Source organism: Cheilinus undulatus, linkage group 14 (assembly GCF_018320785.1).
Source record: "Cheilinus undulatus linkage group 14, ASM1832078v1, whole genome shotgun sequence".
Taxonomy (NCBI): Eukaryota; Metazoa; Chordata; class Actinopteri; order Labriformes; family Labridae; genus Cheilinus; species Cheilinus undulatus.
In genome coordinates, this window is record NC_054878.1 from 6,626,429 (window position 1) to 6,654,281 (window position 27,853).

Genomic DNA, 27,853 nt, shown 5'->3' on the forward strand with positions numbered 1-27,853 from the left:
CTCCCGTTTAAGCTACATTTTGTCATTAAATACCACTTTTTTCCTAGTTTTTTCCCATTCTAGCCACATGTCTTTACTACTTTTATCCCATTTTTGCCCTTTTCGACAATTTTTTTTGCCACTTTTAACCCATTTAAGCTTCCTTTTGCCATTTAATACCACTTGGTTCATCTTCTCATGCCCGTTTTTGCCACTCTATCCCATTTTTGCCCTTTTTCACCAGTTTTTGCCTGTTTGCACCCATTTAGGCTATCTTTTGCCATTAAATACCACTTTTTTCCTACTGTTATGCCCATTTTGACACTTTTTTGCAACTATTTACCCATTTTTTTGCCACTTTTCACCATTTTTCGCCCATTTTTACATCCATATAAGCTACCTTTTGTCATTAGATACCACTTTTTTTCTTGTTTTTTCCCTATTTTAGCCACTTCTTTTTGCCATTTTTATCTCATTTTTGCCCTTTTCACCATTTTTTGCCACTTTTCACCCATTTCAGCTACCTTTAGCCACTATTACCACTTGTTTCCTATTTTTTGCCCATTTTTGCCAGTCTTGACCGCTTTTTGCCCACTTTTTCCCCTTTCACTCATTTTTTTGTCACCTCTCACCCATTTTTTGCTACTTTCTGACCCCTTTTCCCCTTTTCCTCCCCATTTTCACTCCTTGTCACCCATTTTTGTTGCTTTTTGACCATTTTTGCCACCTTTAACTTATGTTTAGTGCTTCTTCAAGCTGTTTTTGCTTCACCACTTGGATTGTGGCTCTTGCAAAGGTATTTTTCAACAATCTGGCTCTTTGGTTGAGCAGGGTTGAGTAACACTGGTTTAATGCTTTATGTAGAAGGGTTAAAATCAGCCTGGTTCAGCCCTTGTTTTTATATTCAAAGCTACTTATTTTACACTTATTCCTCATCAGATCTGGACGGTCTGGCTCTTTTTGGCTGCTTCAGAAGTCTTGAGTTTATCCACAACATTTAAAAGAGCTCTGTAAGACTCCAGTGGCCGCTTCTAAACACGTCTGATCTAAACGCTGTTGTCAAAACCTGACTGTAAGAGTGTATATCATTCATTAGCAGCTTGTGCCTGTCTTGACTTGCAGTCAACATTGCACTTCCTGACCAATAAGCTGCCATGGCCAACTGTTTATAGGTGCAGACCCCTAACTGAAACCATGTGTGCTTGTAGCCGGGCAAATATGTTGCTAGGAGGCCTCGCTGATTTGCCACTCTTCAGAGGAGCCTGTGTGATAATCTGGATTTTGGTGCTAATTGCTGCGTTGGGTGTCGTTGGGTGTGAAGTAACCAACTAAATCAGAGACAGAGCCGATGTCGGACGAAGAGTTGATGCTTCTAGAAGAAGAGTGAAGAGTCTCGTTTGTTTTTGCAGAATAAATGCTGAGATTTAACAGGCCGGTGTTGTGGCGTGTTGTTGTGAGCTTTGCACTGATACTTAAATCTGCTTTCCTGAAAAACCTGTTTCCTGATTTATCATTTGCAGTTTGCACAACACGACTTATCACCAGTCAGAGCAAAGGGTGGGGGTGTGTAGAGGAAGGATAATTGCTGCATGTGAGTGTGTTTGGATGGAGTACAAATGCTTGTTGTTTGCAGAGTCAGAGGAATGATATTGCCTTACCTTTCTCTTTCTCTGTTTGTCAAAACATGTTTCCTGTAAGCGGCTGCAGCTTCTAAATTAGAGTTTAACCTGATACTCTGCGTTAAGCTCACAGACCTGTCCGCATAGCTGATTCTACAGTGTGTTTTTTTAGTGTAAAAGGGTCAGGAGTGGGCAGAAAGGGAAGGATCCATCACATTATGCCCGCTGCTGCAGAGTTAAGGAAGAGGGTTTGGTGTTTTTAACCCTCCCCCACTCTCAGTGTGTGGCTGTCAGGAAGAGAGGCTCTCATTGGAGCCCCCTCCCCCTGTCGACTTCTCCTGACTTCTACACTTTAAATGGAGTCCTCCATTACGCACACTGCTCAGGATCCTCTCCAGTTCAAGGGTTAAATTGCATGCATGGAGGCTGACACTGCATAGTCCACCACACCTGTAGCTGTTGCTCGAGCTGGGGATTATATTCAGGTTTTAAGATTATACATGGTTATAGTTTTGAATCAGATAAAGGCTAAGACTGTACTGTTTGTATGGATATAGTTCATGTTGAATAAAACAAGTAGATGGCAAGCCTGAGGCTCAGTGAAAAGATTATTTACGGTAAGAACTAGTAACGGTAGTATGCTTATTAACTAGAAGATGACCTGTTGGAAGTGTTTACAGATATTCTGTTTGATTTAGGAGCATTTTTACTATTATTAAGATCAAATGATAAACATAACAGTTTGACAGACATCTCACCGTGTCTAAACAGCACGCACAACATCACACTACACAGATGCTCTTCACACAGCATCTGTTTAATATTTATTTCTGTTCTTGTGTTAACACAAGTCAGACAAATGTGGCCCATGCATAGTAATATTGGGAGTTGATTAATGTAGAATTTCAGGGCTGATACTGACATTAAGGATGAACGTGATAAGCTGGCTAAAGGGTTCAATTCTGATCCCTTTAGGCGGCATCAGAATAATGAGTCTGTTGAATTAATCATCAATATTTTTTTCCAGTTTAGGCCCACCATCCTAGTCAAACACTCCCTCTAAACTGTAATGCAGCCCCCTGCCACTAGTGTTGCTATAGCTGTTGTTAATAACCACTGCCTTCAGGGGTTAAGTATTTCTATTGCCAGTCTGTATATAAATATACATAATCACCAATAATCAGCCAGGCTAATAATCATTTGTTCTCTAATGAAAACCATTAACACACCACTGTTGACTAGGGATGAGCTGATATCTGCCCTGTTTACAAACATCAGCCATCGGCCAAATTACATGATGTGAACAAATAACCGTTTTCAGTATTTATCTGTTGTGTCCCGTCAGTTTTACCCTGGAATTTGGTTTATCGAGCTGCTGAATCTAGTGACAAATAATTTATAGGGTGGAAAAGGTGAGCTGTTGGACACCTTACTGAGGGTCAAATATGAGAGAAGATGTTACAAGGACTGGTGCACCAGTTTACGTATTTTAGAAACATCGCTTTCAGTATTGCAAAGGGCTAAATTCTTATTTTGAACAACAGTTTTGGCATCAGCCCTAAATTTTACATCAGAGGGAAAGAGATTCAAGAGAATTCCCCTGTCAGACTCTCCTTGTGCCTTGTCATCTCCCTCTTCACTTGTCCCTCGTCAATGAAAGCGACAGAGAGGAAATTAGAGACGGGTGATGAGGGGAAAAACCCTTCATACTGCTTTGCAACATTTGCACTGCATTACTCACATGCTGTGTGTTTATTGTAATAGCAAACAATAGGACAAGTGTGAATGGCTCTAATGTTAGCATTGTCTCTTTGAGTGTAATGTTCTTGATAAAAAAACGTCTGAGTATTTCCTTGATGGCGGTTGAACCTGAGTAGCTGGGGTGTGATTCATATACTGTTTTGTGCAGTAACACCTCAGCTCCAGGAAGCTCATCGCTTTTACATCCATTAACTCTGATTATAAATGTTCTACGTTCCTGTCGAGGTGAGGCAGAGCATTTTTGTAAAGTATTTTTGACATGACAAATGAAAAAAGGCTCATGCTAAACTCTGCTTCTTGTGAGTCTCATCGGTGAAACTTCAAAGTCATGCAGGCGGAGTTTGGTGTGGTGCTTGATAGAAAAAAGGGGATTAAGAAGTGAAAGCCTCTCATTGAAAAGCCAAATCCATGTATTGTGTATGTAAATAAAGAAAGTGATGTATAGCAGGGGAAGAATGAGTAGTCATTATTGAAACGTAACCAAGGATTATCTTTAATTACTGAGCAGCTCTGGTGCTCTCTGCTCCAGCCTAGTTGGGTTTATTCTCTACCCATCCATAAGTCTGACATTTGTTTAGAGGATACGATGAGTAGGCATGCTTTTAATGCCAAACAAAATACTGAAGTTTACTGGTGTAACAGATCAAACTATGAAGATTTAAGGCCATTCAGTAATGCCTCAAAGTCTGCAGCATCAGATCATAAATAGAAGGATCATTATAAGAGAGAGCAGAAGTGTTCTGTTAATACTGACCTAGATCTTAACAGATTTTGATGAGTTGGACGCTTCGGTTCTTCTTTGAGCAACAAGAAAAGGGCAATGCAGGAAAAAAGGGAAGAGGTTGGTTCAGAAAGAGCCTAAGTAAAAGCATAAATCTGACCATAAAGCCATCACAATCATATTTAATTGGATTATGGCTATAATGTCAGTAACGCAGGTAACATTATGTGTAGGGTTAGTGATCATAGCCATGACTAATAGAAGACTGATCCTTCTAATGATAGCGTTAGCAGCTAAGATGATGATTGAATGGAGAAAGTGGTCATTATAGCAGAATTTAAGCAGCTCTTAATGTGGACACATTTCTAAAATGTCAGTGTGAATCTTACAGCACAACACTCACATTCAGGTGAAAGTTATGTGTCTGGAAAAATATGAAAATCAGAGTTATACCCTTCCCTTTCTGGGTGCAAAACCAGGACTCACATTTGGGTATAAACAAGGACTGAGAACTCTTCTAAACCCTGAAACCCACTGAGTCTTTTGGGTTTTGTGAATAAATGTCAGTTTCATAATATCACTGGTGCTCAATAAAACATCAAAGCACATCAGTATTGTGCATCAAATGAAACCAAAACATGGTTCCTTTACAATGTTTCCCATGGAAAAACACTTTACTTTGGTTGTAGAAATGGCCATCCTGCCCTGCCTCATTCTTTACGCTTGATTATTTCTAATCTGTATGAACACACAAATTAATTTTACTGATATACTGATATTTAATATTAGTTCAAACCTAAAACACAGAATTTAAAGTCAGAGGGTGAATAAATTAGCAAATTTTGGTCCTTAAAAGAGATTTAAGGTGTGAATAATGATGAATAACAAAAAGATTTCTCCTGACATAGGTCTGTTGGTCCAGACTAAAACTCCACTAACGTATTTGTTTGTTTGGCCATAATTTACCACGAATATAGGCAGATTTAGTCAAAATATTGGTTGTAAATATCAGCAGAATGTTCTTGTCTGCTGATACCACGCCGATCGTCATAGCAGTTGCGCTAGTATATCACATCCATCATCCTAGAGTGCAGGATAATTACCTCCACCAAGGAGGTTATGTGATTGGCAGGGTTTGTTTGAAGTTTGTTAGCAACATAACTCAAAAAGTTGTGAATGGATATTGATGAAATTTTCAGGAAATGTCAAAAATGACATAAGGAAGAACTGATCAGATTTTGAGAGTGATCCGGATCACCGTCTGGTTTCAGGAATTTTTTTAAGGATTCTGTACTATTGGGAGATAGGGCTAATGGTGGAGGTCATCACTCTCCGAGTGCTTTTCTAGTTATATTAGCAGCAAAAGGTGCAGAAAAATGTTGAAATGATAACATATGAAACTTAATTTGAACATTTACAGGAGGGATGTGCTAGTAGATGTCTTTTATTTGTGCAGATGGTGATTAAGCATGAATTTAAAACAAAACAGAAACGAACAAACTCTGACATTTCCTGAAAATTTCATCAAAATCCGTCCGTAACTTTTTGAGTTATGTTGCTAACAAACAAACAAACTAACTAACTAACAAACCCTGCCGATCCCATAACCTCCTTGGTGGAGATAAAAAGCTCTGCAAACATACTTGGGTGGCTGTTGATGGCCCACCCAGGTCAGCTCCAGTTGCTGCTGCTGTGTGGAGCAGTCAGAATCATAATGTTTTCTTTAGCTGCTGCAGAACAGTTACCCTCATTATAGGCTGAAATACACTCTTAAATCCCCATAAAAGTGCACTTTTTTTCCTCTCACATTCTGTAAACTTTACATAAATATGTCTGTTATTGTTTCAGAGAATTGTCATCCGTCAGTTCTAAAGATGCTGAAAGTAATGTTTAGTTGATGTGATCAGCTCTTTGTAACTTCTTACTAAATAAAAGCTCACTGTGTTCAGCTGCTGTGACTCACACTGCAGCTTATATCTGAAGCTGTAAAGCTAATGATCAGGAGCATGCTAGTGCCAGTAATGGTCCCTATATGAGACTGAGACCACGGCATTAGCAAGCACCTGTAAGAACATGCTAATTGTTGAATTACATCCTCTTAAATTTAGCCTTGTGCATTTGAGTGTCTGCCTCCAGCGTCATGCTGGTGTATCTGTGACAGCAGCAGCATCGCCTGCAGCCTGAATGTTTTTACGTGCAGGGCGCTGAGGTTCTAAATGCACAGTGATTGGTTCTTTTTATTATTTGAAGAAACACGAAAGCTTGTGCTTTTTTTGAATTAAACAACAGAGAAGTGGCTTCTAGATATGTGACTAACATCACATGTCCTACGGCGTGCACATCACTGTCACAGTATAAAACGATTTATCATTCAGCCCTACAATAGACTCTGATTGTTCCTGAGGGTGTTTTCATGCTTTCACTCAGGGTTTGAACAAAACATGCTATTACTTTGTTTGAGAGTTATATTGAAATATGAAGATGACATACAAATAGGATCTGTTGTGCAAGTCTGGCTGCACATGGCTGGACAGTCACTGTTGATGGATGTTCTTCAGGCTTGTGTATAATCAGAAAGTGAACATTACCATCCTTGCTGGCAGCTTTGTGTTTGCTCCAAAGCTACAGAGGCTTCTCCCTGCAGGCTGACATTGTTGTTTGTTTCTTCAGCTGATAGTTACGTGGTTACTGCCAGAGTGATGACTGACAGATTACACTCCATGTAAATAGTTACCCTGGCCTTGAGTAGAACATAATCCCTGATATGTAGCAGACCCAGTGAATGAAGCTTCTGTGGGTAAATTCACTGATTTGATTGTGTACAAGGAAATTTGTAAATCAAAGGTTTGGTGTAATTTGTGACCATTTAGGGGATTATTTTGATTCGACAGTGATTTTTTTATTAGTTAGAAGTTTGATTATTTTATTTGAAATGTAGTGAAAGTGTCAGAAGTGAGCGTCTTGTTTGTATTTGAGTTCTGAGCTGCAGGAATGCTGCAGAAAGCATGCCCTCTGTCCAAACTGCACTGATTTCTGACCACACTGGTGGGTCTTTTAGATAAACTGTTATGTTTTTGTCACTTAAATGGCATAGCAAGCTTTCCAGCGGTCAGGCGAATAGCACTCTTAGCTTTTGTATTATAAATGAATGTTCCACACTTGCCTACACCTCTGAATATATTTATTATTGATGCTATATCAGCGATCGCTGATCACAAAACTCCAGAAAACAGAGCCCCACCTTTTCCATTACCTCCTTTTATTTAGATGGATCATTTTCACCCGGAGAGAGGCAGAACCAGCATAGTTTGGGCAAAGTACTTGGAAGGGTTGCTCTCTTTATTTGCCAGCGTTTCTCTACCCTGGAGGATGTGCAAGTATTCTTTGTGATTGTTGATGGGTTGGATTACCAGTGTGGTCATCCAGAGTCGAATCCAAAGACTGTACTTTAGATTTTTCATCTTTAGTATAGGAAACAGGATGAAAAGTACCACCAGATCATGATATAGAGATCTTGCAGACACCTTAAACACACCTTTGAACCTTGAAGAAGTTAAGAAACCTGGTCCGGGTGAAAGTCTGTCTAACCAGAAGTAGCCCAGTCGTTATAAGAGAAGGCTCTGATTGGTGTTCACAGACTGGGACACTTTTTAGCTGAATAAATTAACTGTAAAAATTGAAGACACCCGTGTAATAGCTCTAGTAAATCAGCCTTTAACGTGGTGGAATAATTAAAGGGCAGATTTTCATGCTAATGAAGTGTTTTTCAAGTTTCCTCTGCAGAGAGTTGGCCATGAAATAGGATAGTAGTGCAACCGTCAATTAAAGGAATATAGAGGAGCTCCTCTGCCGACTCCCTTTGGATGTAGCATTTAAACTAATTGGAACCAGAACCACTGGTGTGTTAAACAGGCATGTTTGGAAAGACAGCGGCGCAGCTCTTGAGACACTTCAGCTTTGTTAGTGGGATCGCTGCTGTGCTTGGAGCTTTCATTTCCACCCCTTGTTTGGCTTTTATGAGTTATTGGTCAATAGAAGCAGCGGAGCAGCAGGATTAAGCTGCCCTTTATTCTTAGTGACAAGAAAATGTCACAGCAGCATCATATGAGCATGCAATCAGAGGAGGCCGCAGAAAACTCCTGCTTCCTGTTGTTGAACTTAACTTGATTTACTTTCACATAAAGTTTGACCAAATAAAAGCTGTTAGAAATAAGCTTTATTTACTAAAAGACATGTTTTTATAACCCTTGAGCAAGAAGCAGAGGTTATTCTTCAGTTCAGTGATAGTTGTTCTTATGTTTAATGAATATTTATTATTTAATGACCTTTCAAATGAGTTTGAGGTTTAAATATATGGAGTCTCTGAGGCACTGGTAGCCTACTGGTTACATCCGTCTGCCTCATGCACAGGCTTGGAGGCAAGGTATGGGTTGAAATCTGACCTTTGGCTCCTTCCTGCATGTCATTTCTGCTCTCTGGTGTTTTTTAGACAATACGTTATAACCTCCAGGTTCCACATAGGGCTCTGCACTACGATCCGCCAGCGAATCGTAGTGCAGAGCACATCACTCCTTCTCTAGTCTATCAGAGCATTTCCACAGCCGGCGCTCCAGACAGGCAGCAGCATGTGCCTGGAGCGCCACTTCGCTCTGCTTTGTTTGAGATACGCTGCAGGGCTATTTTCAGCGCCGGCCGCTGCCAAGCAGTGTCAATACCCATCAATCAGAAAGCACCAAAAAGGAAGTCACAAGTGTAGAATATCCGGTTCTTTCAAAATAAAACATAATGCACAGACTCCTGGTTGCAAATCTTCACGATATCAACATTACCTCATCCTGCAGCGAGAGCAAAGGGTCACTGAGAGGTCAGTGGGTCACAGAGCTACAACGGTGCCATTTGTGAGGAAAAGTTAACTTTTGAGGATATTTAGCCGAAGAATTTTACATAAAACCACAGATCCTTTAAGCATCATTAACCTTTTAACTTGCTAATGTACTCACCCAATGGAGGAAGCAATGATATCATGGACTTATACTGGAAAGGATGATAAATTAACCCCAAAAGGTAAAATAGTACACTGTTGACTAAGGGTGGGGTTTAAAACCTGGGTCCATAAGCACTCGGTTCTTTGTTTTTGAAATACCCCAAATCACTAATGTTTTAACTTATTGATACTGCTATCGAGTCTCACAGGCTCTGTGATGTAACGTCATTTTAAGATAAGACTGGTGTAAAAACATACAGCAGTTCTTTCAAGGGGAACATAAACTCCCAAGTATTTTGCTTCACATTAAACCAGAACGTACCTTTAACTGTCGGCCTGAGGAAAAAAGACGCCGCCTGCACTGGGAGTAACAGGCTCTCATGTCACTCTCTTCAGCCACTTTAGGACAGTTTTCTTCTTCAGCTGCTCAGATAAATGCTGAAAAGCGCTCCAAAACTTTGAGACAGTCCTGTTTGTTAACAATTTTAATCCAGCGTAGAAATCCGCCGTGGAATTGTCAAAATTGAAGTTAATCAGCGAACTTTACGAGCTGAAGGCGGAAAATATGATGCGTTCAGGTAACCTCAGTAAATTCGACGACTGTATTCTTTGTGTTATGATGTGTTCAAGTGATCTGTTTTGGGCATTCGGAGACAGAGTGGCTGTACTTCAGCAAGTAGGTCCACACTATGCATGAATTCATATTAATATACCCTCTTGGCATTCCTACATGCTGTTCACAGTAAGCTGCTGGTGATAAGAATGAATGGGGGTGAATTAGCCTTGAGCTAAAAGGCTTTTCCCCCGCATTTTGCCATAAACATGCTTTTAAAGTAAACAGTGATTCACTGTTAAGCAAATAATTCCTCTGAATTAACTTGGCCTTTTTTCTCAGTGGTTATCAGTGAAATTATTAGTCAGTGTTGATTTTTGTAGGCCTGAAGTCAAACATGAAAAACATGGTCACTATGCATATCTTTGCCAACACTAACATTACTGCATGATAAAAGAAATTCTAAGTTAAAAAAAACAAAAAAACAAACAAGAACATGTTTTGGGAGTGTTTCTTTGTAAAAACAGTCAGCAGGTCTGTTCTGCAAAACAGAACAAAAAGGAGAGAGGAGGTGGGGTTTTATTTTCTCCCAGGCATCACTCTGTTTGTCTTGGGTGAGTTGCAGATGAATGTGTGACTTTTTCTAACAGTGCAGTTTCTAATCTGTAAGATTAATCTCAGCTTCATGTTTTATCATTGAAATCTGACAGTGCCAGCAGCATCCTGTTCTCCCTCTGAATCAGAAAAACCAACCTCACTTTGACTTCTCTGTTACTTTTCAGAAATGACTGTTTAGTGTTAAAAACAAGCCAACTCAAATACTGAGTAGAAAGTGGAGTTGATTTATTGTGCCACCTAAATTGAACATAAACCCTGCTGTTCTAACGTGGTCCACTTCTCTAAAGTCAGCGTGAGTGACAGTGCACAGGAAGCCGGTTCATCGGTTATCTTTGACCTCGGCTCTCCTCAGAGCTCTGCAGATGCGGCCTCTGCAGCAGGATGTGTGTATGTGACACACACACTTCCTTTCATGCTCTGAGAAACACTACCGTTTGCTTTTTTACATTTCCTCCTCCGCTTATTTTTACAAATACTGCCGAGGTCACTTATTCAGGTGTAAAACGGTGTGTGGAGTTAAGACAGGTCACTGTTTGGAGAGGATGGATCATAATCTGAGAGATTTTAATGGACCTCCTTTGACCCTAAAAAGCAGAAATTGAGGAAAATAAAATATTCATATAAGATGACTGGAAAAATGATTGAACAAAGTCATGAAAAATGAGATTAACTGAAATAAAGAAACACCTAAACATGACTGGGGATTAGATTTAGACAATTGTTAACGGATCATCATATCATTTGCAAAGATGACTATTTCTGATGGCGAGGTTGCCCTTCTTTTTCATGAGGGCCCTGGGGAGGTCTCAGCTTTTCTTAAAAGCCTGGGTTCCACTGATGCACATCACACTTTAGTCGCAGTTATGTGTGCATGTGCAATAGTCACAATCCAGGATGTGCAATGCTAGTCACATGACTTGGAATATGTCTTGCTGTAAACCAAAGGTGCAAGTTTTCTCATTTCTTTATCATCAGATTGTCGGACTTCACTATCATATCAGTGAACTGAGCTCTGTGCGTGTAGAATCTGTTTGTCGTCAGCATGTTAAAATGTTCAGGACAATAGAGACACTGCTGCTGTCACAGATACATCGCCATGACACTCGAGGCAGATGCTTCACGGATGTGAAGTGGTGTATTCCTGCTATCAGCAGCACCTCGTCCTGGGCTTGTTAATGCTTTGGCCACGTGGCACAGACGTTCAGCCGATTGTTTACATTACAGGTGTGTGTGTCAGCTGCAGGTTGTGCCAGAACAGGTAGCTAAAGATGATGAGCTTTTGTTTGAATTAAACGGGGCTAACCATTTAGACTAAACATTTCTATGAACCTAGTTAGAAATATGTGATGATGTTAAAGTGAAACAATAACAAGCAATCTGTTTATCTGTAAGTTTCTGAAGAAATGTGGGGCTTCTTCTTTCCTCCTCCTCCGGTCTGTGTCAGAGTTGCTGTCAGAGGACTGTGTGTTATAAAATTAGGAGTTCTGATTGTAATATGAAAATGACTTAAAGGTGCAGTGTGTAATATTTAGCCTTGAAGCAATTAGCGGAGCAACCTTGGTAAAAATGAAACTTAAAGGGATACTTTTAATATTTTGGCCAATTTGCCCATTGCCATAATCCCTATAGTCTGAGTAATAGGTTCGTTACCTTTAGTTGTCGGTGCAAGCTATTTTTAGATCGGCGCTGCCAGGTTCGGAGCTGCTGTGCCAACTCAATGGAGACAGATGGTATTTTTGGCTTTCCCTCATCAAACTCATCAAATACACAATCCAACAACTCCACAACGCTCTCGTGGACAAGTTGTGACCTGCACATTCACCACGCTATGAAATAATCATGGAACATTACGAGACGGGGATGTTTTAAAGTTAAATGCAAAGCCGGAACTACACTCCAGACATGGCCGCTGCACTGTGTCACTCCGCCCAGTGGTTTACTCGGAAAGCAGTTACGAGTGTTTGTTTCATGCGTCGTAATGTTACATAATTATATGTTATTATTTCACAGCGTGGTGAATATTTCTGTATGATGTGAATTCAGGCATATGAAGCATTCCTAAAGCAGTCTACATCACTTTAGCACAGGAAGCAGCAGATACTTCGAGTTAGACTTCCTCTTATCTGGGATTGTAGAAACTTTTCTTCAGGTAAACTGAATGGGCTGAGTAACTCAGGGCTCCGTAAACGGTGCAGGCAGTAAGGCTGTCAGTATTTATCTATAGTCCCATTCAAATTTCATTTATTCTTTTTTACAGATTTCGAATAACATTTGAATATTTATGCACATTTTTTATTGATATGTAAAATGTTCAGTTGCTTTAATCACTGTGTAGTTACACATTTGTCCGCTAGAGCAGTGGTTTTCAGCCTTTTCAGCCCGCAACCCCCAAAATAAAGGAGCCAGAGATCGGGGACCCTCACTGTACCTGAAGGTGGCTGAACAGCCAAGCTCATTCAAGAATAGTCACGTGGAGACAAGGCCGCCGATTGGGGGGGGGGATGGGAGAGCTTTTTGGGGCCCAGCCAAACTGGGGGCCAGCAAAATCATGGTCCTTTGTAAAGTTAAGCTGTGGTATTTTATATTTAACCTGAACAATAACCACTCTTATCAAAGAAACACATTTTAGTTCATTTGTGTAGTGAGTAGCCCTCTGAAAAAAGTTATAAACAGAATTAAAATATGTTAAAAATAGATAAAATGGGTTAATAATGGCAAAAAATGATGAAACAGGTGGTGAAATTAGATTTTAAAAGTAGCAGAAATTGGTTAGAAATGCCAAAAAGTAGATGAAAATGGCAAAATAACCAAAAAAATGGCAAAAATGGGCATATAAAGTGGTAAAAGGGGATTCAAAAGTGGCTGAAATGGTGTTAAAGTGGCAAAAATAGGTGGGAATTTGGTGAAGTGGGATGAAAATTGATGTAAACTGGCAAAAAGGGTTAGCTGAGGCAGAAATAGTCAGAAACTGCCAAAAATTAGCATATCAAATTGTGAAATGTGACTTAAAAAGTGGTAAAAGGGGTGTAATAGTGGCAATAATGTGTCAACAGAGCGAACAATAGGCAGAGAGTTGCAAGATTCGGTTCAGAAGTGGCAAAAACAGGCAGAAAAAAAGTGGTGGAAAGGGTTTAAAATGGACAAACAATGGGGTTCAAGTTCAAAACTGGATAAAATTGATGTAAAGTGGCAACACTGTAATTCAAAAATGTTCTTAGTTTTTTTAAGGCATCTGGAGACCCCCTCTCAGTGTCTCACAACCCCAATGGGGTCCCGACCCCAACGCTGAGAACCCCTACGCTAGAAGACCTTCCAATTTTACATTACAGATAAAGCAAAAGTAGTTAACATTAATTTTGATGTATTTTTTTAGTGCGGACACAGCCACCTGCACCATTTGGAAGCCTTTAACAGGTATTTTGGTACTGATGGTCAACTTTTAAACGAACAAACAGCTTAGAAATTAAATGTCAAACAAAAATAAATTAAATTGCGCCGCTTATGGCAAAATGACATCATGTTTACAATGAACAAAACACTGCGCCGCTAACGTGCTGCTAATGTTAACAGTGCTGCTAATGAGCCACACACCTTCTGCAGGAGTGGTGTGTGAGACAGCACATGGAGGAAAATACTTCAGCTGTACTTAGGATGAAGTAAAGTACTTTAAAAATATCAGTTTACAATTGTAGGCATTAATATATAAAATTCTGATGTGAATCCATTTTTTTTTCCAAAAGACTGCAGTATGGGCAGCAGTTTAGCCCAGCTGGTATGGCAGAGGCTTTAGTCCTCCATGCACTGGTCACAGGATTTATTCCTGATCTTGGCACTGTTTGGTGCATGAAAGAAAACAATCACAGTGTTGTTCAGCCCTAACACATGCCCATTTACAAAACACAAGGCTCATAGTTGAAGGTGAAAGAAACTAGAGTAGCTAGATTCACTGCTTTATTTTTATCTATAGTATATCCCAGAGGGAAACAACATGATGAGGAAATGACAAAAGGTGAAATGAGGCCACTGTCACAGGGTTACACTTGCCTTGGATTTCAGTCTTCTTCAGTTATTGTGAATCCTGATGCAGTTAAGGAAAATGTGGAATAAATGTTATGAGATTAGAGATTATTCTTAAGGAATAAGGTGGATAGCTGGAATGGTAAGATCTTTGCTTTATTTGCACGTGTCCATGAGGCTCATTTGAACAAATGGTTGACTTTAGACTATCTGGGTCAGCCCTAGTGAGATATCACACAGTGTAGCCTGTAGGTAACCCTGCTGGAAGAAATAAGGTAGACTTTAACCCCACCAAAGACACATGGGATACTTCTAACATGAAAGTGCTTTTTATGGATTTAGTTTCAGTGGTTTTAAACACCAGGTATGAAGCAGGTATTGTTTTGGAGATGGTTTTGCCTTCAGCTCTCAGTAAAACCTCGTGAACGGGGTCACTGAAGGGTCATGTGAGTTTACAGTCTGTCATGCTGTTGCTCCAGCGTTTCCCTGTGTTACTAAGTTTCTCTCTGTTCTTTCCACTGATAATTTGAGTTATAAACTTTTACAGGGCTGCTCGGTGAGATCCTTGTCTTTTAGTTTGTGTTCAGGAGATTAGCGTAGATGAGGGTTTAAAGAATAAGTCTACACTGCCTCCATGGAGCCGATGTAGTGTGAGTAAGCAGATTGTAAGCTGACCTCCCTGCTGCTTGTTTTCTGCAGGATGGATATCGCAGGCTGCCGTCTTATCACTCCCCTGCTTATCCTGTGGGCAGGTTCTGGCCTCACGTCCTCTCTGCCTCCCTCCAAACTTTCCCTGGCAGATGCAGCACAGAAAGCTCTCCTTCTTCTGTTTTCAAATGCCTCACAGAGACCACTCTGTCCTTCATCATTTCTCCCACAGTCTGCTGACGCCCTTTCATCTCTCTCAGGTTTTCTGTACCCCCTAACGATGAGAAAGAGCTTTGATCCAGCGTCCTATCAGTAACAGTGTAGGCCTCGGGCTCCCCTACTCCCTCGCTCCCTGGCTGTCTCTCTCTGAAAACATATTGTCAGGGCGTGGTGGACGACCAAGTCCACCCAGCTGAAAAGCTTTTGTTTGTTGTGGTTCAGTGTAGCTTTGCCAAGGGCAACTGTCTGTGTGGGTCTCCATGAAATTCTTGCAGCAGTAGTGGTCTTTTAATTTAGACCCTACATCTGCCCATGTTTTGGAACCTTTCACATCTCAGATATAACCACCTGAGCTCCGGGGTGAAGAAAACAAACTTCCTCTCACACTTTAAAGGACTCTTTTCCTCCCCCCTCCTCTGGAGATTGCACAACAGAGCTGCAAACAAACACTCAAGAGAAGCTTGTTGGTCCTTCAGCCGTGCATCCTGCAGTGTGCAAACACTAGTGTACAAAAACTGTGCAAAGGCTTTTATATAGAAACTGTGCAAAGACGTTGTTATATACAGGGACTGCAAAGATTTTTTATAACAAACACTGTGCAAAGACAGTTCATGCAGAGATATAAATTGAGACTGTATAGAAATGTTTTCTTTTAAACAGAGACTGTGCAAAGGGAGAAAACTGTGCAAAGACACTTGTTTTATATACAAAGACCATGTAACACTAAGACTGTGCAAAGACAGTTTTCTAAAGAATCTGTGCAAAGACATTGTTTTCTAAAGAATCAGTGCAAGAATATTCTGAAAAATCTGTGCAAAGACAGTTTTCTGAAGAATCTATGCAATGACAGTTTTATGAAGAATCAGTGCAAAGACAGTTTTTTAAAGAATCTGTGCAAAGACAGTTCTATAAAGAATCAGTGCAATGACAGTTTTATGAAGAATCATTTCAAAGACATAGTTTTCTAAAGAATCTGTGCAAAGACAGTTTTTTAAAGAATCTGTGCAAAAACAGTTCTATAAGGAATCTGTGCAAAAACAGTTCTATAAGGAATCTGTGCAAAGACAGTTCTATAAAGAATCAGTGCAAAGACAGTTTTATGTAGAATCAGTGCAATGACAGTTTTATGAAGACTCAGTGCAAAGACATAGTTTTCCAAAGAATCTGTGCAAAGACAGTTCTATAACGAATCTTTGCAGTGACAGTTTTATGAAGAATCAGTGCAAAGACAGTTTTTTAAAGAATCTGTGCAAAAACAGTTCTATAAGGAATCTGTGCAAAGACAGTTCTATAAGGAATCTGTGCAACGACAGTTTTATGAAAAATCAGTGCAAAGACATAGTTTTTTAAAGAATCTGTGCAAAGACAGTTTTGTAACGAATCTGTGCAAAGAGTTTTATGAAGAATCTGTGCCACGACAGTTTTATGAAGAATCTGTGAAAAGAGTTTTCTGAAGAATCTGTGCAACGACAGTTTTATGAAGAATCAGTGCAAAGACAGTTTTCTGAAGAATCAGTGCAAAGACAGTTCTTTAAAGAATCTGTGCAAAGACAGTTTTATAACGAATCTGTGCAATGACAGTTTTCTAAAGCATCAGTGCAAAGACAGTTTTCTAAAGAACCTGTGCAAAGACAGTTTTCTAAAGAATCTATGCAATGACATAGTTTTATAAAGAATCTGCACAACAACAGTTTTATAAAGAATCTGTGCAACGGCAGTTTTATAAAGAATCAGTGTAATGACAATTTTCTAAAGAATCAGTGCAAAGACAGTTTTATGAAGAGTCTGTGCAAAGAGTTTTATGAAGACAGAAGCACAGAAGCTGTGCAAGGCATTTCTTACAGACTGTAGAGAAGTTATATATAGAAACTGTGCAAAACATGGTTTTATACAGTTACTGCAAAGATGTTTTATGTAGAAACTGTGCAAAGACATTGTTTATTGTACAGACCTGTTTCCCCTAGGACTGTGACAGCTTATGGCTCAGACTTTCTTTGTCTTCTCATTTTAAAAAGTTTCTCCATCATGATAGATGTTTAGTAGGGGTGTGCTTCAATGCTTTAGAATATGGTTTGAGTTCTTACATAACATTTTTTCAGTATAGACTGCCATGCTGTCAATATTTGTGATGTAAATTTAAAGAATAATGGGGAAAACCTATAAGGAATGATTCTAAAAGTTGTGGCAAACTTTGTCTTTGGGACAATAAACAGGCAGTGCACTAGGGATGCAACAGTGAAGTTAGCCCATGCGTCAGTAGAAATATAGTTTCTGGTTAGGTTTGATTTTAAAGGCTGGGGGCATGCCAGTTTTAATTTCTCAGTAATCCATTTGTAGGCATTTTAGAAGAATATAGCAGGAGCAGCAAAAGGTTAAGAGGAAAATTCATCCATTTAATGCATGCTGTATATGGGAATGTAAATGTTGGTGTGTTTCTCACTGGCTGCTCCTGAATCACATGCTGTATTAGCATTAACAAGGGGGGCGCTATCTTCAGCTGCTGTTTAACAGTCTGTCAGGATAAGTCCGCACCAGGCTGTGGGGTATTATTACAACATTTACTTCCTGATTTTTTTCTGTTACCTGTGTGATGAATGCAGACATGAGGAGAGAAGATGGGCTGTTTTCAGCACCTAGATGGTGCATAAGCATGCTTACTGCTTTAATTTTACTGAATATCTGCAGTAGAGTAGATTTATTTAACAATGCAATGATATTTTTGATTTATGCATTAGCATTGACAGGCATTTTGAGGGTGGTTTGTTCGGTTTCACTTCATCTATAGTTTGGGAGACGAGAGGTCTTCAGGCTGCAGCCACACTCTCAGGTGTGCAACCTTTTATAAACAGCTGTTTGTTTTAGAAATATGTGTATTCCCTTTTTTTCATAACTTTGAAAGTTCCTGGACTATTGAAAGTAAAACAAGTGGATATCGTTGCATTTAAAGCATATAAGTTTACCTTATTAAGGCTACATTGTGAACATTTAAATAGTTTTCTGAATGTCAACAATTGAGCACAAACACTGACACACCTTTGACTGTGTTGAATTGATAAATTCAGTGATCCAAGTCGTTTTCTCAATATTTTAGCACAAAATCTTTAAACTTTCTGCCAGTTTAAATCAGAAAACTTGAGCCTTTAGGGCAGTTATACTCCTGGGTTACTTCAGTCCACTCCTCCCTCCCCTGGCCCTCTCTCCAAACCCCTACATCCTCCTCTTCCTCCCTCCTCTCCACGCTGCCCCCCCCCCCCAAGCCTGCCTCCTCTCCTGGTTAGAGATGTCATAACAGACCCACTCAGCTGTGGTATTCCTTAGAGGAATGTGCTGCCCTGACTTCTGCTGTGATGAGTGTGTACATGATTGTGTATATGAGTGTGTATTGTGTATGTGTGGTATGGCTGCGGGCCAGACTGGCACTGGTAACCTCCGAGGCACACCTGTTGTTGCCAGTCTAAGCAGAACCAGCGCCGTGTCTTCCCCGGCTGCTGTCTGCAGGCCGCACCGCAGCCGATTAACGCCTGCACACTCTGCACATCATCATACGGGCACATAGAGGCTGGTGGTGGGGTTGTCATGGTAACAGAACTTAAAATTTTGATGTAGTAGTGGAGCATGTCAAACAATATCTGTACCTATTTTAGTACAACAGCAACAGAAAATTACACTACGGACACCAAAACTGGTGGATTTAGTTATTTATGATTGTCAACCTTCACATTAGTCACTGAACTTATACATGAACTAGACATATTTTTAACAACAAAACAGGAAAAATAAGACATTTTCTTGAAATGTTGTGTGCACAACATCAAATATTTCCTCGTAATTTTGATCATTATTTTAAATGATGTGTTTTCTGTCTGTAATTTCAAATTTATCCAATTTTATGTGTGCCAGTTTTGTTCAGGGGGTGGAGCTCTGCAGATTGGGACATTAAGAAATCCATTTATAGACTAGGAGACAGACGCTGGCGTGACCATGTTTATCTGTATGAGATGCTAAAGCAGAGATTCCCAGATAGTGAGTCCCAAATTATCTGCCCTGCACAGACCCCATTCATATTTCTGCACAAATTAAATTGGTTTGAGTTTCATCTAAAGATTAAAATAGTGCCATCATTGCAAAGTTTGCCTACTCTACCTGTTCTGAACACCCTCTGCACTAGGCCTGTGCTTATGGAACTAATATGGTAATATCATCTGAGCTCATGCTTATCAATCAGAGCAACCCATTTGGATCCTTTGCCCAAATGATGCAGGCCCTGCCCTTTTCTGTGGGAAGACATTGAAAATGAATGGCAGTAAATGGAAGCCAAAATCCAGTAGCATCTAATAGCAATAAAACATGCCTTACGTTATGGCTTTTTAATCTTTAAAGGCACAAAACACAACTAAATGGCTTTTAAGTGCCTTGTTACTGCTGTTTTTCTAACCGACCACCATTCGATCTGAGGGCTTGTTCCCTTAAATGGGAGGTGGCCACAATGAAAAACAGGAAGTGACGTTGCACTGCTCTGATCCATATGTGTATCCGAAAGATTATACAGAATCGATATGGCTGTAAATGCTGTGATGGCGGTTTTAAACGACACTCCTCCATGGTGCAGTCAACAAAAAAAGACAACAGACAGCAGCAGCAGATGCTAAACTACATGATACAGCACATGCTTCAGATCAAAACAAGTTACCAAAACATGGACAGAAAGTCTTTCAGCAGCCAGCAGGGCTAAAAGAAAGGTGACGGATTATTTTGAGTTTAATCAAACACCAGAAAGTCAGGAGTTGTACTAAGAGTCATTCAAAATGAAACCTATGCAAAAAAAACAAGGTAAAATACTGCAGCAACACCAGACTAATTAGACAGCAGTGCCACTTAGGCAGTGTTAAAGAAAATCATTATCCTTCATGTGTGTGGTGTTGAGGTGTTCATACGTTTTTAGAAAAATTAATGTTGCATTTCTCTATGTATCTTTCTCTCTACTTGATCTCACCATTGATCTTCCACTACATTGTGCTCTCTCTGTTTGCTTACTGCAGCTTTGGGTCTGAAAGATGACTCTCTGTTAGTTCTCCATAACTCTTCATGACAGTTGAATGCAAAAATAATGGATGTTGTTTCATTTTAAGCATGCAATATAAAAAAAGGTATTGTAATTTGACACACTTTGCCATGAACAAATTCAACCCACCAATATTTCAGAGTATCACTGATGCTGAATAAACTCCATACTGCAAATGGAACCATACTGAGACGTAATCTGTCTGTAAAAGATGTAGATCACTGTAAGGGATTTCAGTTTCACAGCTATTGCACAATTATGTCACAATTTACATGCATAAATAAATAAATACACTTACGGTCTTACGGTTTTATGAAGATGAGGGTATGAGTGAAACAGAATCAGACTGTGCCCGTTAAATATGTCCTATATTGACCATAACTGTGTTAACTAAAGGTTGCCTTCAGTGTAGGGGGCTTTAGACATGTCTTGATGTCTGTTTGAGCCAAGCACACTTTAAACCATCCACTGGGGGGAAAGGAGGTGATGTTTCTATGGGACTCATTTCAGATCTGGATAAATGCAAACCGAGCCTGAGCCTTCAGTCACATGACCAGCTTGGTTTCCCTTTTTCTTGTGTGTCCATCAGTCTTGATGAGTCTTCATCCATGGCCCATGCCTTGATTCGCTCCTCTTCCTCTTTGAGAACAAACTTTAAAACAGTTGGAGAGAGTTAGTGTGCATCCTGTTCATATTTGTCTTAAATTATCCAGAGCAGTGTTCAGATGTACATGACTCCTGTGAGTGATATTCTCCAACAATCTCGCCCCATCAAAACTCATGCTGTTCAACAGCTAAGCTACCTCCATGCTAAGGAAAAGTGCTGCTCGCTGACAAGTATGAATTGAATGTTTGAGGAGGCTGGGATAAGACTGAATGGCATCTCTGCTGCAGAGGAGTCACATGACTTGGCTGCTATTTGTCTTTTGGTTGGCCTCAAGGTGGGGAATGATACTCCTAACAGCTGCAGGAAGCATTTCCGGCCGGGAGTTTTCTTCTCCTCCGGACGAGCAGACACAGGTCCAGAAACACACAGAGGCTTGGATGCATTGATGAATCCTCCTGCATCCCATTAATACTATTTATATTATTAACATGTCAGTTTAGAGTGCTGCAGGAAAAAAAAACACATGGACAAGGAGCTTTGCAGTAGAAATAGACCAATGTCAAACACCTTCAACATTTACAAACTAAGATTAAAGAGTAAGTAAGATATTTGGCATGAAAACAGATAAAAAAAAAATTGGCAAAGTGCAAATGTATTTTGACAGCTTCATTTGTGATATAAATACCCTGCTTAAATAGTCTGTTTTGCATGCTATAATGCCACTTTACTTTCTTTTTTAATAGACATATTCATGACATTGACCAACAGGATGTTGTCTAAGACAAAGAAATATTTCAGTCTTCTTTGTATGCACAGTATTTGTGCTTCTAAACATTTTAAAATTCCTCTTTTTTTGTGTGTAGTCGCTGTAGTCTGATAGCACACCTTTAGTGAGGTTCTGTAAGTTAGAGCCACTCTGAGGTCTTTTTCCTGTGTATAAAGAACCGATAACAGCTCAGGCAGTGAAGTGAACTGAAGGAATGAGCTGACCAAAGACAGAAGTGCTGCTAATGTCCTGCTGTCTGTGTGCTTCAAAGAGCATGATGACATACAGTAAGTGCATTTCGTAAGGCAATAAAGGCTGAAGATTTGGCTGGTGCATACTTGGCATGTCATCGCTGAGCGCCTGAGTGCAAGCAGTCTCATTGTGTTCAATTTGCCTCGCAGAGAGTGCTGAGAGACGGCGCTACCACCCAGGCTAACGCCACGGTGGGCCAGGAGGTCGCTGGTCTGAGATCAGCAGGAGGAAGAGGAAATGCTTTGACCGAGGCGGTTACACTGGAGGAGGATTGTTCTGTCTGAACAGCAGCAGGAAGGTTTGTAGTATAATTCAGAGCAAAAATATATGAGTACTGCAAAAAACTATAGATCATAATCATTATTTTGTTAATGATAAATTAAGCAATCTATCAGTCAGTGCTAGGCCTGCGATTGATCAATAAAAATAATGATTTTAGCCTTTAAAATTCAATAAAACAAGATAATTGAGGTACGGGCACACACCTTTTCTGCCTTCACAGCACAGCCTGTGCTCCCTAGTGTTCTGCCAGAATGCGTCAAATAACAAATATTTTTGTTAGCAACAAATTAAATGGTTCAGTTTCCACCTGAAAAGCAAAACTGTGAGCCTAGTTGACTCTAAAGACACTAAAGAAGGGATTTAAAGTATGATGAGGCTTCCTTTATGTGTTTCAAAGTAAAAGTCTGATCTGTTTTATTTGAGGATAAGACTACCTACGTTTTCACACAATGACTTTATTCTGAATTTATTCATAGAGCAGGTATTTAGTTATATAAACATCACATTATGGGTGGTATTGTTTCAGTTTAGATCTTCCTCTCTACCTCTCTCTCTCTGACTCTTCTATGCATAGGGCTGGGCTTCATTCGGGTTTTTCCAACACCAGTACTAAGTAAATTATTTTAAATGAATGCAGGTGCCTAGAAGATGCCTGAATTGATATTTTACTCCAGGTTTGCTGTGTATTAATCTGTTTATTGGTAAACTGGTAAACAAAACAGAAGAATATCTATAAAAATTTTCTAGACCCAAACAGATCACAACAAAATAATGTCTAATAAGGTGAAATGTAAGTGTGTCCTAATTGCAAGTAACATGAGACGGCATCTGTGAAAAATCAGCCTGATTGTGTTGTTTCCTATTACAGGGTCCTGGAGGAAATTTCTTAAGTTTCTTTTCTGAATAAACAGAGTTTGTCAGCTGGTTATGTTTTGCTCCAACTTGTCTCGGCATAGAGAAAAAACTTTTCAGTCAATGCTGTCAAAGTTTCACCAACACAACGCACCACTCTTCTCTCTCTGCACAGTCAAAGTAAAAGTCCTGGATTTAAGAAAGGAAAAGTCCACAATTCAGCTGATGCACATTTTCAAAAAAGCAGGACAGGGAGAGGTAATCACAGCAAAAAGCATAAAAACATGCTGGAGCACGCAGATAAATCAGTCATTTTAACATAGTGCACACATACGAATGTTTCAGCTAATTTAATCCATTAGAAACTGATTTCTTCTTATTGATTATTGATGATAATAGAGAGGTTTTCATCAATTTTTTGCAAGGCTTGCATGTTATTTTCAGGAAAATCATGTTTATATAGCATATTGTAGCTAAAATCATGTGTCTAATTTTGTTATGTCTTCATTGAGTCTTTCTAATGTGCAGGCTGAATATTAAGATAATTGAATTCAATAGTTTTGGTGTGAGACTCAGGTTGAAGTCTTTGATTTAGTGGTAATGTATTGAAGTCTCGCCTCGTGCTCTGGTGACTGGCCTTGTTGAGTAACACGCTGCTGAATCACTGAAGTGAAGGACTGTCACTATGAAGATGCATGGCTAATAATATTTTCTGTGTTAACAGAGCAGCATGTCTTCAACAGAGAATATTTGGGTGTGATCTTTGATGCTTGCGTGTCTGCAGTGTTGCACCATAGAGAAAGAGGTGTGCGTGTGAGCGACATCCTGTCGAAGGTGGGGCTGTGGAGTGGGATTGACATGGAAGTTATGTCTGGTATTTATGGCTTTTTGTTTGTAGCTTTGTTATCTCAAGGACGGGGCATACAGCGGCCGTTAAAGCAGTTGACTACACAGCAGGTATTTGCCAACCTTAGGATTACTGTGAAGAAGGAAGTTAAGATTCACAGTTCATTCGTAGTCTGCTGACAGATGGGCTCATCACCTTAGATTTCTATGTAAAATAAAAAAAGTCTGTATTATAGTAAAAAGTTTAAGAAACAGACCATCATGAAGATAATCTCAGGAACTGTTAGATGGATCTCTGTGGAATAAATTGTAATCGGAAGCTTACCCTTGCTGATCTATGGACAGATTTCGGTATTTTTTTCCCTTCCAGAACATTTTTAATCCAGACAAAAATCTGAGTTTGTTCACAGCTTTGATACTACAACTCTACATTACTAAATCCACGATAATGTTAGCTTTTATTGCGTTTTTTGCTATAAGACTAAGCAGTCTTGCCAGATGACCTCCATTTTGACACTGGAAATAAAAGACAACAACTTCTCTTAGCCTGTCAGCCAATCACAGTGCTCCAATTTCTTCTTCTATGGTGATGCAACCAATCAGGGCCAGCCAAAGAATAAGAAGAGGAAAGATAGTTATATGCTGGTTAGAAATTAAAAAGGAAATATTTATTCTCCTAATACATGTCACCTGTAGGAACTAAATAAAGATGGATAAGACTTGGTCATTGTTCATCTGGTTGTGATTTGTAAAAATTCTATAACAGTGTTACTCAACCTGCTCAACCAAAGAGCCAAATTGTTAAAAAGCACATTTGCAAGAGCCACAATCTGAGTGGTGAAAAATGGCAATTAAAATAAGTTAAAAGGTGCCAAAATTGGTCAAAAAGCAGCAAACACTGGGAGAAAAGTGGTGACAAAAGGGCAGAATAGGGAAAAAAAAAGGGTGGGAAGTGACCAACAAAGAAGTTAAAGGTGGCAAAAAATTGTCCAACAGTGGCAAAAATCTTAAAAAAGGTGGGAAAAATAGGCAAAAATTAGACAAAAGTTGGAAAAATCTGCAAAAAGTGGTATTTTATGGTAAAAGGCAGCTTAAATGGGTGAGAAGTGGCAAAAAAGTGAGTTACAGGTGGCAAAAATGGTCTAAATGTGGCAGAAAATTAGGGAAAAGTGACTCAGGCAAAAATAAGAAAAAGGGTGGAAAAATGGGAATTAATCTAACTGCAAAAGGCAACTTATATGGTGAGAAGTGGCAAAAATAGGCAACAATGGGCAAAAAATTGCAAAAAGCAGGTTAAGTGTTAAAAAGAAGTGGTAAAAGTGGAAATTATGTCTCAAATTAAGACAAGAAGAGCCACAAATCATCACAAAAGGGCCACATGTGGTTCCAGCCTCATGTTGAGTATCACTGTTCTATAAGATTAAATACCTATTTTGTCCTTTAACTTGGTCTTTCTGGCCATAAAACGTCTGAACCATCCATCTGACATCTTTGCAGCACACATATTCTGATAGTTCAGGTTGTTCTGAAAAAATAGATATCTATAACTTGATTGTGCTGTAAAGAGTCACGGTTCTTCAGGCATTTTAGCAAAAAAATAAAAAATACAGGCGGACCAAAAATAGCAGAAACTGGCTTGGGGTTAATGCGCGGTCTGCTGATAATCACTGCAGCTTGACACCATGAGCTGCCGTTTATTCAATCACCTGGCTAGGACAGTTAAATGTTAACTTTTAACGTTAATTTCGACATTGTTAAAAATGTTTGATGCCTTCTAAAGAACTATACAGAGAGTTTATCTGCATTAATCCCTGGTTAACTGAGGTAACCTTGCAAAGCAGATGGATTTGCTGGTCTGTCATCCATCTTAGAAAGCTCCAATCCACAATGTTTGTGTGGAACCAAAAATGGTTTGGACCAATCAGGGTCTTTTGAGGAGAATTAGGCTACAGGTGGGGTTTAGTTGTACTGGAAGCAATGGCTGCCATCAGTGTGGTGTTTAGCTCGGATGTAGCTGTAGTATAGCAGCAGTTTTAACAAACCTGGACCAAGTTTCTTTATTAAGATGAGAGTAAAGAGCCACATTACAAGCTTGGCTTGGCAGAGAGGATGTTTTTGCACGTTTCTCAACAAGCTTTAGGGAAAAACTCTCTTTTACTCAGAGTTTTGCAGAGACACTCCGCTGTTCATGAACTTCGTCAGTCTCTAGAGCTCTGGTTTTACCTGCAGCTGTACATGCCTGACTACCTCATTTTGTCTTGTTACTCTGATTGGACCACACTGGTTGTGACAGACAGAATGTTCGTCCAATCAGCTTTAGAAATTTTTTGTGAAAAGTCTTGTCCTTTCCAAACCCTTTCTATGGGAGATTTTCCAGAGTAAGTTAACTCTCTGCTTCATGATCAGCAGAGAAGGCTGGGAGGGAATTCATCATGCATTTTATTGATATTTGTAGATAAAAGCTTAAACTGTCTAAGATTTTAATCGCGTTTAATCTCAAAATTTTTGTACTTGATTGTGAGTAATTGCAACCTCAATATCATAATTTAAATTTCAAGTATTTTGCATTTTAAACTGTTTTTGTGTAATTTTGGATGTTTCTACAGTCTTAAACTAGGGATAATTGAGTTAGACCTGCTTTCATAGGTAGATTGAAGATTATTATATGAACTCAAACAAAAAATGAACTTGTTATGGATTGGTAAAGGAAATAGGGGGTAAAAGCCAGATGTTTGATAACAGGAGGTGCAGAAGACTTCATGTATGACTTGTTCACTGAGCTGTCTATTTTAAAGTAAAATGAGACATTAAGGTTCGGTGGTGGATTTCTTTTCCTATGTAACTTTGGTTCCTTCATTCATCACAGTCTGCCAGTGACTGGATAAAAACCAGTTGCGGTGGTGGTGTTCTGAGCAGAGCGGTGGTCTCAACCTCTCAGTCGTGTAAACTTTAATAAGTGTTGAGTGTGAGGTACCTGGTAAATGTAGCTCACTCCTGCTCAGCTCTGTAGTTGTTTTGTTGAGTGTGTTTTCAGGAGCCAGCAGGTTTCCTCTGCCACATGTTGATGAATCACTGGATGACTCGATGTCGGTAACACTCAGGAGCTCACAGAGAGCAGCTGTACTGATCAGAGACAGCACAGCATTACACTGGGTTCAGTATAACACCTTTGATAACAGCCTCACTCCTCTGTGTACTTCAGTATTTAATCTATCAGTTTAGATGTTCAACCAAATACACAGTCTAGCAAACATGTGAAAACTACTACTTCCTTTATAAAGTTGCAGGCAGCCTGCAAGTGTGATTGTCAGAGTGTTATGTGTCTGAGTGAGCGTCGTAGAAAACCAGCTTAATGTTTCTATAATAAAAGAGATGGCCGTTGGATAAATAAGACCAAAAACAAAGATTTTTTTAATGGCACTAACAATCTCAGGGTGCACTCTCATCAGGCCCAGCTTCCAGGCCTGTGCGTTGAAACGTCAGCATGTTGTAAAATGACACACGCAGCTTAAAAGAAATTTACTCTCACAGAGTCAGCACAACTGAGAGATATACAAACAGGATGACAGTAACTTTACTCACTTTGTGGCTTACTCTGAGTCGTTTTGGTCAGATATGGCTAACACTCCAGTGATCTTAACGTGATTGTTGAGAAGAGCATGCATCCATTTTCTATACGGCTTAGCCCGTTTGGGACGGCTGGGATGAGCAAGAGCCACTTATCCCATTAGGGACAGCAGTTACGCAAGAGGCAGAGTACATGCTGGACTGGCCACCAGTCAGCTCCAGGAGAGAACCCATGCATGCAAACTTCCCTCACTGAGAAGCGAACCGGGAACCTTCTGCTGTGAGGACCAGCCGTATCTATTAAACATCCCGTCCATATTGTATACACATGCTTGTGCACATGCAGGAGCAGCCGTGCTGTACTGAAGCTTACCTGTTTCATCTGTCCCCAGGCCAAGGAAGAGTTCCCGTTTTACCATGGTCCAGGGCACTGGTGAAACAAACTGGACCCCAGAGATCAAGCATGTTTAGAGACAGCACAGATTGCCCAGTGAGGTTGC

General features: G+C 39.8%; 1 protein-coding gene across 7 annotated transcripts in view; it reads left to right on the plus strand.

The window, feature by feature from the left end:
• tab2 (TGF-beta activated kinase 1 (MAP3K7) binding protein 2) overlaps positions 1-27,853 on the plus strand; it is an 81,270-nt gene that overhangs the window by 7,014 nt on the left and 46,403 nt on the right. The window contains exons 1-2 of one of the 7 annotated variants that reach the window (XM_041804985.1): positions 21,794-21,841; positions 21,956-22,104. The exons of the other annotated variants lie outside the window; for them this stretch is intronic. The gene's annotated coding sequence lies outside the window, so the exon portion shown is untranslated. Of the gene's footprint in view, positions 1-21,793; positions 21,842-21,955; positions 22,105-27,853 lie in introns of those variants that run through there. 7 annotated transcript variants of the gene reach the window in all.